The 12,309-nt window shown below is 38.8% G+C and overlaps 1 protein-coding gene across 1 annotated transcript in view; it reads left to right on the top strand.

Moving 5' to 3' along the window:
• RORB (RAR related orphan receptor B) overlaps positions 1–12,309 on the top strand; it is a 193,442-nt gene that overhangs the window by 73,274 nt on the left and 107,859 nt on the right. The gene's annotated exons all lie outside the window — the stretch shown is intronic.

Below are 12,309 nucleotides of genomic sequence, written 5' to 3'. Positions count from 1 at the left end.
AAATAAAATTCAGCACTGGACAGCACTCCCCAAAGCTGCTTGGTTCAGGTGGAAAGTATTCTGTTTCCATATTGGCCTGCAGCAAATATTTATGTAAATTTTCTGAAAATGGAAATCCAGCAAAATTCTTGTGGTTTTTTTAGGTCATTACATTGGGGATAAAGAAAGGTCACCTAATGATTAGAATTAGCCAAAAAAATATGACTATGAGAGTAGTAAACATTTCTTCTCCATCCCCAAAAATCTAGAAACTTGTCTTAAAATTTGAATTAGCATTTTCATCTAGATTAGATGAACAGGTCAAACCTAAATCTAAGATTATATCTCTAAATATAAATATCTATTAGAATATTTATAGTTTCCTCGGGATATTTACAGTGTCACAATTCTACAGCTATGAAAATCCCTCATCATAATTATACCAAATATTAAAAATCATAAACTTCACAAAATTTCCAATTATAAGAAATACTCTTCTAGGCACATGTAAGAGCTATCCCCCTGCTAAAGAAATTATAGTGAATGTACCAATAGTAACGTTTTTGTTAAAGAGTTTGTTCCTCAAATGAATATAAACTCTTGAGACGTTATCATATGAATAAAGCATATATCAACCTATTTCAATCGCAACACACAAATGGGAAAAATTTTAATGGACTACAAAAAAACAAATTTGTGGAAAATCAATTTTCCTTGATTTTATTAATGAATGCAATACCTATTTGCCATTACTTTAAGCTTTAGCTTACAAAGTTCAGATTTATTTTTCTTAGTTTTTATAACAATGCGCGATCCATTTTTTAAATTTTGTTGTTGTTAAAAGGACTGCATTCAAAGGAATTAGGAATATACATATACACTTATAGGAATGTATGTTATTAAATATATATATATTAAATTATATAGTGTGGCCATAGTCAAGGTTTATTAGAAATGTCAATGCGGGGGCGCCTGGGTGGCGCAGTCGGTTAAGCGTCCGACTTCAGCCAGGTCACGATCTCGCTGTCCGTGAGTTCGAGCCCCGCGTCAGGCTCTGGGCTGATGGCTCAGAGCCTGGAGCCTGTTTCTGATTCTGTGTCTCCCTCTCTCTCTGCCCCTCCCCCGTTCATGCTCTGTCTCTCTCTGTCCCAAAAATAAATAAACGTTGAAAAAAAAAATTTTTTAAAAAAAGAAATGTCAATGCTAATTTTTGCTGAAGTTCATTATGATGACAGCATAAAAAGTGAGGCCAATTCTAGAGTGCTTGTTACATACAAAAAAGGTAATAACTATTTACATTGTACTTTATGGTGTCTGGGGGTAAGATTATTTAATAAATTTGATGTATTGCATTGAAATGTCATGTAAAGACCAGTCACAGATACTTTGCTTCAAAGATAAAATGTGTGTTGCTTTTTGAGGCCCAACTCATTCTTTGAAATGATCTTTAAATTTTAATATTCTTGTTTATAAATAAGTCAAAAACACCTCAGGGAACTTATAAAGAGAAAACCATGCACTGCATTTTTCACAAATGTGACTCTTTGACAACTATAATACAAATGCAAATTTCTCTTTCTTTGGCTGTATACAGATAAAGTCAAACATCAGGCATAACCACAAAAAATTCAGTTATATGTTTTCCCTGCCAAATATTTGGAAGCATTTAAAATTTTTATTCCATTTTTTCAGATGTTATTAAAGTGTTTGGTTGAGATCATGTTTTTTATTCTCCCTCCCTCTCTTATGTACCTTAGAAAGGAACATCTTATACATTCCAATAATTGAAAACTTCAGTGGATATTCTTTATGGCTAATGAAACTATCTTATAACACTAAAGTTCCTTCTTCCTCTGAAACTTTTTTGGGAATGACATAGAGAGTAATCAACAACAAAAAAATATGAATCCCTAGAACTTAGAGTTATTTTTAGTAAAATGGATTTTTACATAAGTTTGTCAAATAGTTTTTTCCATACTTTCTCACTTTTTAATGTATCATTACATGTCATTATTTGTTAAATTAATAGAATCTCGCATACAGGCGTATATGTGTTGAATGTGTAAATGAATATGTATTTGTCATCTTTAATGTATTTGAATTTGGCTGATGTACCCATAAAAAATCCTCCAGCATATTTGCATAATTAAGCATAATATTATGATAAACCATTTTAAAGAAAAAAATGGATTTTACCATCACATTATGTTTACTTTTTTTAACCTTGTATATTCAGAATGCATCTGTGAAAACAATTGGAAGTAGAAAAGATTGGCTTTGCTTCATGAAGAGAAGTAAAATATTATTTTAATTAATCTTGTGTTATGCCAAAAAGCATAATTATGTAATAAATATTAAACATGATTGATATAATTTTGAGGGGCAAGATTATCCTATTTCCAACTTTCACATAAGAAAAGAATACCAGAAGGTAGTATCGATTTGGACTACAGTGTAATACAGCTGTGTGTGTGTGTGTGTGTGTGTGTGTGTGTGTGTGTGCACGTGTTATAAATGTATCTCTCTCTGCAACACAGCAGAGTCAGTGTTCAATACTAATCTTTGATGAATTCTTCTCACTCCTGAATTATATCATCATAACATATGTGAAAGTTAATAAGCAAATGGATATTTTGAAAAGATATTTTTAAATTCCATTATTAATATTTTAAAAAATAAATTTAGAAATGTATAAATTCTGAGAATTGCACTATAGTTATAAATTAATAGTAAATAATAAAAATGTAGTAATAGATTGATATTAAGTGTTTGTAGTTTGATGAATAGAAAGAAAATTCATGAACAAAATACGAAATGATTTAACCTATGGGGAAATGCATGCATTAAAGTTCTTCCCCAGAGCTCTAAGTCGGTATTGTAGTTATTGGTGACATCGTGTGGTTGATGTTGGTATCTACAGTGGTCAGAGAGTTTCCTAAGAACAGTTTAATTACTCTTATTATCAAATTTGAACTCTGCAATATAGTGTTGTCATGTTACACATTAGGTAATTAGATCTTGTTTATCTTAATAACTGAAGGTTTGTATCTTTTTACCAACTTCGTATTTTCCCCACCCATCAGCCCCTGGCAACCACTTCTCTACTCTCTGTTTCTGTGATTTAACTTAGTGTTCTCAAACACACACACACACACACACACACACACACACACACACAAAGAGCAAATATGTGAGGTGACAGATGTGTGAACTCAATGAGTGGAATCCCTTCACAATGTCTATGTGTATCACAATGTGTTATGTATATCAAATCATTGCCTGTTCACTGTAAACATCTTAAAATTTTATTCATCAGGGGTGCCTGGATGGCTCAGTCGGTTTAGCATCTGACTTCAGCTCAGGAGGCTGCTTTGGATTCTGTATCTCCCTCTCTCTCTGCTCCTCCCCCACTCATGCTGTGTGTGTCTCTCTGTCTCTCAGAAATAAATACTTTTAAAAAAATTTTATTCATCAACTATATACCTCAGTAAATCTGGAACAAAATTACTGTTCAGAAAAAATAGAACTTAAAGATATATTGTCTAAATTACATTTGAAACAAAGTACTTCACCTATACCATGACTAATAATGTGTCCCTTAAATTATACACTTCTTTTAGAGTAGTGTGCAGCCGCTTGTGAAAATTGGTGAGTTATATTGGGGCACCTAGATGGCTCAGTGGGTTAAACATCCAACTTCAACTCTGGTTATGATCTCACGGTTCATGGGTTGGAGTCCCGCATCGGGCTCTGTGCTGACAGCTCAGAGCCTGGAGCCTGCTTTGGATTCTGTGTCTCTGCCCCTCCCCTGCTCGTGCTCTGTCTCTCTCTGTCTCTCTCTCAAGAATAAGTAAACATTACAAAAAAAAAAAGAATTGATGAGTTATAGAACTACATGCAGAGTACACAGGGCAGTATTTTTTACTAGAGCATTTGCTCCTGTACATTAAAAAAAAAAAAGCTACTATTTTTAATTATTAGAGTTGGACAGTCATTGTTTTCCTCAAAAGAGAGGGTAGAATTCTCTATTCACCATCTCACCTCTTTACTTAAAAAACATTACAGTATTAAAAGCACTTTAAAAACTGAATTTTATCCTGTTTTTTTTTCCACTTAAACTATCTATGATGTTTTAATCAAATGTTACCATTTCTGGGGAGCACCTAACATCACCAAAAGTTTAGAAGTGTTGTATCATAATTCCCTTTTCAATTCATAATAGAAAAAGAAGTAAGTTTCTTTTAAACTTTGAACTTACAAGTTCCATAAAGGAGAGTGCTGGTATCTAATGTAACTCTCATCTCTACTATGCCCTGCTCCTGTTGTTAGATGAAATCGGAGGTTGTAGATGTTAATGTAGCCATCTGCTCTCCTGGAGTAGAGGCAAGGCTGAAATGCAGGGTGGCATAAATGTCTCTGAGCCATCTCCTGCAGCAGAGCTAAGAGGGGACGTTCCTTCAGTGAACGCTGAGGTCTTTCCTGTGTCTGCACCTCCCCCTCTCACCTGTGGCTCCTACCTGGTCCCACCTTACATTATGTTGCACAATACAGAGCCCTCTGGGAACCTTCTGTCCCTACCTGGGGAAGGACTTCTAAATTCTACCGTATCTCCACCCGAGATATCAATTTGCGACTTTTGCCAGAGCTGAGTGAAAGCAGGTTCCCCAGAGGAAATCTTATTGTGCCATGCGAGACGAAATAAAAGCCTCTCTCTCTCTCTCTCTTTCTCTCTCTCTCTCTCCCCCTCTCTTTTAAAATTCAAGCCACTAAATTCAACAGGAAGGGGGAGTACAGATCACATTTATTTATATAACGATTGTCGCTGGTTTTAAAGAAAAATGGACGTCGTGGGTACTGGCGTTAGAGAAAATACCATGGTCAGTTATGTCTCAAGACCGAAGTCACAGGAAATGCAATCTTTAGTTGACTATGAAAGCATCTCAAAGAAAGTGCAGGGATGAAAAGTCTTTCCTGAGCTTGGATGACTGAGGAAACCTGGGATGCTCTTGGCATAGTCACGCAGGCTATTTTTGGAGAAAGCCAAGATCTCTAGTTGCCGCTCATCAAGAGAGATGCCCCACAGTGATATCCGGTTATTGAACTGGTGGCATTGGCAATTGATGAGGCAATGGTATCACCCTTTAAGTTCAGGTCACAGGAGGAAGACAGGGTGATCTTGAGGGCAACGAGATACAAAACCAGCAGAACCACACTGCCACTGCCCAGAGCTAAATTGAACCCGGTAAGGAAACCCCTTGGAATATTTTTCCTTCTCACTCGAGGCCAGTCTTGGGACTAACTAGCTAAAATCAGCTGAAATCTCCTTTTTTTCCTCAGCAGGATTCACTTCATTACTTCATATATTTCCTCATCCAGGTGTAACAGGACAAACAGGTCCCAATGCCACTAAAATATCTTCCCCATTGTGTTGTCATGTATGTGGCACAAAGGATGAGAATTTCTAGAATGTGAGGAAATTGCTTATCGAATGACTATTTAAAAATTAGCAAACTATAGCTGAATTTGAACAGATGATTTCCACCATTCAGAATCTTTTGACTGTAGAGTACTAAGATCTCACCTTTTTTTTTTTTTTTTTTTTTGGCATTCAATTATTTTGGTAATTCAGTCAGGAGGCCCACTTTCCCAACCTATAAAATATATAACTTGAGGTTATAGGTTTCACATGTGTTTTGATCACTGAAACCATTGGCAAGTTTTCAAATGCACTTTTTCCACATCTTAACTCTATCAGGCTTAGTTTTTGAACAAAATACAGGGTGCCATCTTGGCCATTTGATCAACTGGTGCATCCTGTAAAAAATTCAGGTGTGATCTATAACTGTTTTGAAGGGGTGACACATCAGATACTGACGACGGGCCCATCAGCCACTTGTGACATTTGTACAAGTGGATGTTTCCCACTCAGTTTTGGGTCCACTCTAAATGATGACTTCAGCGTTTGAATTTATTCCGTGGAAGGCCAGGAAAGCACTGTGTTCTCTAAGCTTGATGGGACAACCTTCAACCAAAGCCTGGGCTTTTGTTGTGAAAAAACCGGGCCTAATGATTGCCGCAAACAGGGTTGGGATTTTATTGGTGTCCTCTATGTGACTGTGACAGTGTTGACATTAAATCAAATTCAATTAGCATGGGCTTGCTAATGACTTACACTGCTTCAGAAAGTGGCAAGGACAAAGCACTTGGCAAAAATTCTCCCGGTTACAGTCTGGTTTCCAACTTCTCTTGGTTGCCTTTCAATGCGATAACGAACTGCCAGCTTGTCTCCATAGATGAATGTTAAAGAACTTCACTAATGAAACTCTTGACAATATCTGTGTGCCATGAGAGGGAGAGGGGAGGGCGGGCAGGGGTACCTCTGTCCTCAGGTGCTCTTGAAGCAATTTCGAAAACCACTGGGGAGCACATCGAAAGACACAGCAACTGTGTCCCCAGAGGGTCACTTGGCTGGACAGGGTATCAAAGCTGCAAGGGGAAATAAGGTCTGTGGTCAGGATTGGGTTTCCGTAAAGCTAGAGGCACCCTCTCCGAGTGCGTGGGAGGCCGGGCCATTATCTGAGCAGCATTTTAAAGGAACAGAGGAGCCATTATGATACCCGCACCACCCCAGCAAGACGAAGACGATGTCCATGCTAGATAGCCGCAGCTTTGACTGACTGCCTCCCCATTGTGGCTTCCCTGATCGGCTGGCACTGTCCTTATCATACCCACCCCTCCCCCAAAAGGGGGCAAGGACAGCTTGCATTCACACACATGCCTCCCACTGTATTGTCAGCAAACAGTCCCGGCACGGAGTCACTGTCAGGAGGTCCTCTGTAGACACAATGTTGAGTAAATCAAGTACTATCTGAATTTAGAGAACGAGTTTATGAGAGGAAGAGCCCCCATCCTGCCATGTTGTTAAGTCATCTTAATATGTCAAGCTGGTTTCCTTGAATGTTTATCTTCAAATTATCTTCTAGCACCTCATGGACATTTTCCCTTCATATCTTGTTCTCTGTTCATTAAAATACACTGTTAATAACAATTGCATAAGGAAGTAGCCTTAAAGAGCTCTGAAATTAAGCACGGTATCTGCTGAGAACACAATTCGTTTAGCCTTTGGGCGTATATCACCGCCCATGTTACAGTGTAACCAGATTATTGTAAAGGAACAAAGTCTCACAAAGTCAGAATTGCGTAAAAACTTCAGCCTTCCTGGATCCTCTGTAACTGATACGTAAAGTTATCATGTAAATCTGGAACTTGGAAAGACCATGAAAAAGCCCCAAACTAGCGATACAGTTGAGAACCCAAGCCCACAGTGAGACGATTTTGACATTAGCAAGAAGGCGAGAGATCTTTTCATTCTAGTGACCTCTGAGATGATAAATGAAGAGAAAAAGATAGGGTGCTGTGCTCCAAAAAGGAAGTATTCCGTTAGGGAGAACCAGTGCCGAACGCTGCTCGGTTCAAAGCTTGTCTGGGACTGAAGCCTGGCACGGGTTGGGGGCAAAGGAGTATTTGTTCGAGAAGAATACAGAAGCAAAGAAGCATAAGAAATTCAAATTACTCTAAGTACGTCCCGATTCTTTTCAAAAGTCAATTGCGCCATGTGTGAATGAGCGTGGACGTTCCAAGTACCTGGACTGGTACAGAAAGGGCAGAAAGCATGCCTCACTCTTACTAACAGCAGCTGCAAAATTGCCTTTTCTATGCCTCTGTGATAAAAGAATCACCTTGTTTAGTCTTTAAAATTACCCCGAAAAATAGGTATTATTCCTCTTACTTTCCAAATGAGGAAGCGGAGACTCAGCCTCAATGGCAGCTCTAGAATTTCTCAGTGGCAACATCCACTTGGAAGAGCCAGTTCAGGGAGGAAGGGAGAGAGCTGCGTTTGTGTGGCTGTGACTCTTTTCTCAGTTAAACTGAATGTCCGTTCACATGGCTTAGCACTGCTACTCCCTTAACCAGAAAAGGTGAGAAACTTTTTCAGGTCTACCCGATAGTGGCAGAGCCAGGATGATTTGAATCTATGTGCCTGACATCAAAGCCTGTGCTCTTATAGGTTGCTTGCAAAATGTTCCATCGGCGGTGACTTATTCACTGTTACAGGCTTCCAAAATCATTGTACATGTCTGGACATTGACCCAGGAATAAGCTAACTATTCCAAAAGGCCCAATTTTTTTTAATTTTTTTATATTTATTTATTTTTTGAGAGAGAGAGTGAACACGAGTGGGAGAGGGGAAGGTGGGGGGAACAGAGGATCTGAAGCATGCTCTGTGCTGACAGCAGAGAGCCTGACATGGGGCTTGAACTCACGAACCGCAAGATCATTACCCGAAGTCGGATGCTTAACCGACTGAGCCACCCAGGTGCCCCCCCCAAAAGGCTCAATTTTTAAAGGTCTGACTGGCACCCACTTTCCTGTCTACAAGTTAGGGATTTGCCTCCTGAAATTTTGCACACAGTGCAAGTCAGAAGGGGAAGGGATAAAGAGCAGTCTCCTTAATGGAAGATACAGGGAATATTATATTCCACAGAGTAGGAGGACAAATCGGACACAGAAATTTGTGAAAATCAAATTAGATGAGACATGTGGAAGCACTTTGTAAATGAAAAGTCGTTGTGAAATGTAAGCTTGTGTCATTAATGATATTATCACACAGGATTTCTCTGCCTCCCTTCTTAATGAAATAATGGTCTTCCTCAAGGTCCCTAGAAGCCAGACCAAAGGAGTGTTTCCAGAGAAACAAAATGTAGAGGTAATTGTGGATGTTCAATAAATATTAAACAGCCTTGCTATTTGTGGGAAGCTTCAAGTACATGATTAAGTTGCAGGTGATGGTAAAGGAAACCAGCATGATCTTTAATTATAAAATACTTGTTAGGTTTGATTCCAGCGAAATGCAATTACCCTTGAGACTTCCGGTTATATCTCACAAGAGGTTATGTTCTCGAGATGAAAGCTTTTGCGGATGAATGTTACAGTCTATTGTTTGGGACCATCTACCCTGATCCTGGCTCCTGTCTGTAGCAGCTAATCACCATTAACTTGGCGAGCCTTGCAGGAATTCCCAGTTGTATGCCAGCCATTCTGTGGCCCGCCTTGAAGTATGGAAACATCACAGAAGTGGGGATAAGGGCAACAGTGGCAGACCAGAGCATTAGCTAGGCTCAGGGAGAAAGGAACTTAAAGGGAATTCAAGATTTCATAGTGGACAAAAGAGAGCTCAGTAGGAGGGAGGAAATGGAATTGTCCTTGTACATGTGGCCATGATTATAATGCAAACATATATCTTTTTTAAAAAGACTAGCATGAAAACCTCTGGATTTCATTTTGGAAAACTATCCCATCAGCTTGTATTGCTTCATTTTTAAACTGAAAATTTTAATCAGTTTCTATTTTTTGAAACTGCCCATGGAAGCAACTGAGAGACTAAGAAAATGCTATTTTGAAAGGCTTTTTTTTTTTTAGTTTCATACCAGTAGGGTTCCAAATGCCTTTGATTAAGAACATTCTGATATAATAATAACAGCTAACAGTTAACTAGGACTTACAACATGCCATTACTGGCAAGTTCTTTATATATGTTAACTCGATACTCATAATGAACCCATAGGGAAACTGAGGCACACTAATGCTAATTAACTCATCTCCAGTCGCACAGCCTAGAAATGGGAGGAATCAGTTTGTGTGTCCAAGGGGACTGGTCGCAGAATCCATGCTCTCAGCCACCACACCTTCCTGACTCCCAGGCGAGTGCCACAGAGGTTCCGGGTGTGTGCGTATCTGCATGATCTGTGGATCTTATGCATGGAAACAATTGGATTTTGCTGTTTTCTTTCTTTTATGTTCTTCGGTTTCTTTCTGAAATTGATTCTATCAATCGGGTTTAGTTTCTTCACTATGTCCAAATGGTTCTATAGAGGAGTCCCACCTCCCTTTTGTGGATGAACTTTGTGTTTTTCCCTTTGCTTTCTAAGTTATCACTTCCCTAAATTAGAGTCAGGAGCTTAAATGCAAGGTGGCCATAGGTCTACTTTTACGAATCTACCTGGTTTCATTCGCCTCATCCTACGTTTGCTCTAGAGAACAATCACAGGCATCACTGGACATGAGTCTTCACGTGGAACAGGCTAGTTAATAGGCAAAGTAGTTTGTATATTTCCATTTGCGAGAGACTGAGTGCTACAGACCATGAGGTGAGTGGTAGATCACCTCCAAAATCAAGAGCAAACATGGGGCAACCGGGTGGCTTAGTCGGTTAAGGTCAGCTCTTGGTGTTGGCTCAGGTCATATCTCACAGTTCACGGGATGGAGCCCCACACTGGGCTCTGTGCCAACAGCATGGAGCTTGCTTGAAATCTCTCTCCCTCTCCCCCTCCCACATACTCTCTCTCTCTCTCTCTCTCTCTCTCTCTCTCTCTCTCTCTCTCTCATGATAAATAAATAAAAATTGAAAAAACTCAAGAGCAAATACTTCCTCAGAGACATTTAAGTAAAGAGTGATACCCCCAAAGTGAAATTGAACTAAACAGGCTTAGAAACAAGACAAGCCTGAGTTTAAGTCACTGCTCTCCTACTTTCCAGTTATTTGGCTTCTCTGATCCTCAGTTTCCAACCCTGTGAAATGAGGGCAGTAACACTGAACAAAAATTGGAACTAAGCATTCTGTCTTCTGGGCATTTCTCATTTCTCTTGCTGCTCTTTTTCTGTATTGAAAGTCTTGGGCCAGTAGGGGTCAGCCAAGAGCAATCTTATTTCTACATTTTAAGCCTTGTTTCCAATGACCACCGAGATCAGAAGATAAAAATAGGTGTTCTAGGAAAGTCAGGGAAAATATAGATTATATCAGGCCTTCGAATGCTCATGTGAGAAAGAATAGTAACAGTTTACAGAGAGCACGATTAAGATGCAAACTGAACATATTCTTTGGGGATGGTCCTTTTTATATTTAATTTGGTTTAGTGAATGTGTCCAGGTCCAGGGCATGGAAGGACTCTGGGAAGTTGGTTATGACAGCCAGGGGACACAGTTGTCTTTCAAATGGATTCTTAAAAATTGTACCATAAAAATGCAGTGAAAAAGATTTTATTTTGAATACTAGAAGTTTATTTGAAGTGGTAGATTCCTTTTTTTTTTTTTTTATGTTTATTTTTGAGAGAGAAAGAATGCAATGTGACCAGGAGAAGGGCAGAGAGAGAGAGAGAGAAAATCACACTCAGCACGGAGCCTGATACAAGGCTCAATCCCACAACCCTGGGATCATGACATGAGCCAAAACTAAGAGTCCAACACTCAACCATCTATGTCACCCAGGCACTCCTGACCTTGATTTTATATAGATAGATAGACGGTAGATACATAGATAGATAGATAGATAGATAGATAATAGATAGATGAGCAGATGAGTACCTCTTCCCAGCAAGCCAGTTTATTTACTGTATTCATTTCATATATAAATATATATATTATATAAATGAATCTTTTATCTGATCATTAAGTTCTTTTTGTGATTTTCTAATGCTTATTCCATGATTCCCTCATCTGAAATAATAATTTACACTTAGTACATAATATTTTAGTTCCTTAAGGCGTTTCCAATTTTGACTTTGAGCAAGTCAAGCATATGGACATGGAACTTAAAACTAGTAGACACTAAGTGTTAGGTAATAGCAAGACTACTATTTATTTATATATTAACAATAAGTTACATATTGCAGAGTGTACTTTCACTTTTTTTCTTTTTCAGTTTCTTTCTTTGGTTTGTTTGTTTGAAGTTCTGGCGGCCTCTTTTAAGCATGATTAGAGGGCTGAATTCCCAAAGGCTTTCCTCCTTGAGTCACATCAGGGCTAACTGGACTCTGAGGGGTGGGCCATTCTTTTTCTTACCAAAAGCTACCGTGTTGTTACGCACAAGAGTTGCATAGACACACAAGATTAAAATGTTGATGGTAAATAAATGGGGGGTGGAAAAGAAGTCTTATTTGCCTAAGCATGTAAATTGCAATCCTGAACTTGAGAAGCACTTTCCCCATCATGTCACATCACCACAATGGGAGTATCTTCTAAAGCATCAACTGTAAGAATTTGAAAGTACTCGATTTTGATTTCAATTTGTGTCAGTCAGCCTGGGCTCCCTTCTGCCAGGGGACAGTTTGTGTTCCCTTTGGATAGACATATTTGTCCAGAGAACATTGGAAGGCATTTCAGAATAGCTTTAAAAGGCCTTTATTTAAGAGGAGGTAAAATTTAGAAGTGACACACATGTAGCAAGCCTCAACAAGAAATGAGGCAATCATCAGACAGTTTAACATAAACTTC

Source organism: Prionailurus viverrinus, chromosome D4, assembly GCF_022837055.1.
Source record: "Prionailurus viverrinus isolate Anna chromosome D4, UM_Priviv_1.0, whole genome shotgun sequence".
Classification (NCBI taxonomy): Eukaryota; Metazoa; Chordata; class Mammalia; order Carnivora; family Felidae; genus Prionailurus; species Prionailurus viverrinus.
The sequence above is the reverse complement of the archived record's forward strand: the minus strand, read 5'-3'. Positions and strand labels throughout refer to the sequence as shown.